General features: G+C 33.6%; 1 long non-coding RNA gene across 1 annotated transcript; it reads right to left on the bottom strand.

Moving 5' to 3' along the window:
- Positions 1 to 911: 911 nt before the first annotated feature.
- Positions 912 to 3,460, bottom strand: LOC114077678. Its single transcript, XR_003579052.1, has 2 exons — positions 3,376 to 3,460; positions 912 to 1,165 (listed from the first exon to the last, which is right to left on the bottom strand). It is a non-coding gene; the product is annotated as an uncharacterized LOC114077678 (long non-coding RNA).
- Between the last annotated feature and the right edge of the window lie 275 nt (positions 3,461 to 3,735).

The following is a 3,735-nucleotide window of genomic DNA, read 5'->3' as shown; positions in this document are numbered from 1 at the left end:
TTTATAAACCAAGTGTGGGTGTTGGGCTGAAAAAAATAAAGTTATACCAGGGTGCTTTATAATCATACCAATTATATGTACGAGGTTTATGAGCTTTTGATAAGTTAATAGGGGTATGTAGATGACCTTCAAACCATTCCAATGAACTAAATTTTTTTTTGATTGTGGACTTTAAATATTGTATAATTTTGGATTATTTTTCTTAAATATATGCATAGTTTCTATCAAAATCGATATTCGTTAAGATAAATTCATAATACCTCCGGGTCTTGCGGGGATCCTCCGTCTCCACCTATTTTTGGTATGGTGTAGCAGGGCTTTTAATGACGAAGGTATAGTTTATTTGGTTGAAGTAAATACATGTATATATCTTGTAATTTTGTTTCATATTTTTCATAAAAAGTTCTTTTGATTTTTTCTTCTGGTTTGAACGTCAGGAAATGGGGGCCTCAAAGGTATTATTCACGGTCTCGTATTTCCCTAGAAAATTCTTTTGTTAAAATTTTTTTTGGGAGATTTATATCCTTGATTTGAAAATCAATAAATGGATAAAACAGTTCATCTCAAAAATATATATAATTTTTTTGGAAAATATATAGTTGTGTTGCAATCATTGTTTAAATTATTTTGAAATTGGGTAACTCTTGGTGATATAAGAAAATTATAAGAGTAGGAGAAGGTTTAATAATCTTTATTGTATTTTTTCTTGGTGTGAAAGTAAATTTGTTTTAAAGATATTTTGGTCCTTTATGAAATGTCATGGACCGAGAGTACACCGTAGGAGATATGGTGTTCTTGACTCGCAACAGGGCATACTTGACCTTTCGGAGGCTTGTACAAGCCTTTTGATATCATTCATTGCATACATGTATGAAAAGTAGTGCGGAATTAAAATTTTTCACATGAAACAGTAATACTTCATAATATCTCTTTATAGAAAAAAATATAATGAAAGACTAAGTCTCAAAATCGCCATCTTAGACATACGAATATATTGGGACATGACCCATACTTCAACATATAGTAAGTAGCTAAGTCTATTACAATACTTTCAATAAGGAAATCTAAACATCATGATGTCCTCGAAGCTAGTGAGGACATACCAAATCTTGCTTGAATGACCACTAATCCAAGCTTCCACTTCAAGACTCCTCTCAAGTGTCACCTACACATTTAGAGATATACAAAATATATGAAATTAGTACAATATAATGTACTAAGTATGGTGACATGCAATTAAAACCATGATAAAAGGACATTTATATAAAACATGCTTTTTTGAGTGAAACTTCATAAGACAAGTGTAAGAGTCACTTACAAGTCAACATAAGCATATATATTCACTTTACACAATATAGCATCAAGATCACTTGAAAATACAGAAACATGAGACCCTCCTACCAAAGGTGATTCTAAAGCTCACTTGAGTGAGTTGTGAAGCGACCGCTCATACAACCCCTTCCCACACACCAAAGTGATCCTTTAGACTACCTAAAATAAGATTATCCCCATTTCATACATTCAACTCCCTACCTAGTATTACTCTAAGACTCACCTATATAAGACATGAAGAGAACACCCATACACCCTCTCCAAGTCTACCTAAGCAATCCTTAAAGATAATCTATATAAGTACATTTTCATTTACATTCACTTAACTTAAGTCATTACGTTCATTAATCTATTTAAGATACATTCACCAATTAAGGACTTTCACATAATGGTCTTGGAGAAGACCTAGGGAACCTAAATACCAACATCTTCAAAGCCTACTCATGCAATGTCTAGATAGCATCTCATTCCACTACCTAAACTTCATAGAACTTATCCAACACTATCATGTATCCCACATGATGAGAATAGACAATAATAGACATAGACCATACTAGCTAGGCATGGAATATGGAGTCTACCCTACTTCTATGGATGGTATTCTACTTGCCAATGGTAGAACTAGGACACATCTCATGTAGGCACACGGTTAAGGAATATCAAGGGTTTCTTTTTACTCTAGTCTCATCCTACAACTAAAGCCACTCCCCAAACAAACTCACTCGGTGCTAGACTTTGTTTTCATAGAGTAATTCAATAAAGGAGCATATGAAGTGGTACCATATTTTGTTCATATCCAAATCATACTACACCTTACCAAGGAGGGTCCACTAGGGCTGCCTATAATGGTTATTAAGATAGCTCAATGACATTCCTAAGGATGATTTCATGCCTTTCAAGCCAACCAACCGTAAGTCCACCATTCACGCACGAAGGAAACCATTACAACTTTCAACTTCAAGGATATCATAACCTTCTTTCTAAAAGGTTCCACATAAATGACTTTCTTTACTATATTCAAGATCATACTTCATTCATACACATACATTCATGACAAAGGTGCTTTAGCCTACTAAGTCAAGGATTCATATTCACATTGTTAATGTATCAAGTAAGGGACATAGGTCTACCTAAACAAGACACACTTCATTATAATCTTATCACATGTACAATATCATTCAAGTAGCATATAGGGACAACTTAAGCATACTACAAGTAACCGTACACACTTCTATAGAATCATCAATATAACTCATCATAATATTCACATAGTCAATTATGAAGATTCATACTTAATATCAAGTATACACATATAAGGCATCACTATAGTCTATCATGATCACATAATTTGACTTCACATGCATACATAAGTCATATAGACCTTCACAATGATCACATATCCATGTTATATCATGACAATATCATAATTCGTAAAGTAATACCGACGAGGCCACATTATTCACAAGTATAGCACATAAGCACCTCCACCATAAGTGGACCATACCAATCATCATTCTAATTTAAGACCTATACTACACAATATAGAGAAGGTTAGGTCAACATACCACCAATCCAGTCTCACAACTTCAATCCATAGCCAATTCACCCAATTCAATCCATAAAGGCTCTTACCAATAGTCATACTCACCAATTCAACCCAATTTTTATTATATCCAATCATCCAAGATAATACAATATGAATTCATCAATTTAGGACAACCTACATACAATTCTAACATAATTCTTTCATAATTCAATAGCCCTAATAAAACTACACAAGAATTCAATAGTATAGAGACATGATCACATCACCCATAAAATAGTCAAAACTAGGATTGCATGGTTTTCATGGTTTTATGGATTTTTTTAGTCTAAAATCATCCAGTTAACATCAATTCAATCATAATTCATTGATTTAAAACATTTTATGCAAGAACTTATGGCTAGATAACAAAATAGGAGAATTTATGTTTTTGATCATCTTTGAAAATAATTGAAATTGACTCCTTTAATGGAAGGGAATCCAATTATGAAATACCATACCATATTTGAAGCAAAGCCCACGAAATTGATGGAGAAAAACTTGGAGGGTCTATGGAGAGAAGGAATGGAGAGGTTTTATTTTGAGTTGAGGGTTTAAAATTTGATTGGTGATTGTGGGGGGCTTAAAAAGACTCAATAACCATCAATAATTCATCCCCAAATTACCCAAAAGACCCCTGCACTTAATGGACATATTTAAAAATTCAAATTTGACTCAAAAACGACGCTACCAATACTGGGAGGTCACTGTGCATCGCGCAGACACTTTCAATTCTTGGTACTGGTATTTTCTGAGACAGAATGGTCCGCTATGTCCTCACATCTCAGGGAAAATTTTTCCCTTCTCGATGCAGGTTGCAC

Source organism: Solanum pennellii, chromosome 6, assembly GCF_001406875.1.
Source record: "Solanum pennellii chromosome 6, SPENNV200".
Taxonomy (NCBI): domain Eukaryota; kingdom Viridiplantae; phylum Streptophyta; class Magnoliopsida; order Solanales; family Solanaceae; genus Solanum; species Solanum pennellii.
The sequence above is the reverse complement of the archived record's forward strand: the minus strand, read 5'-3'. Positions and strand labels throughout refer to the sequence as shown.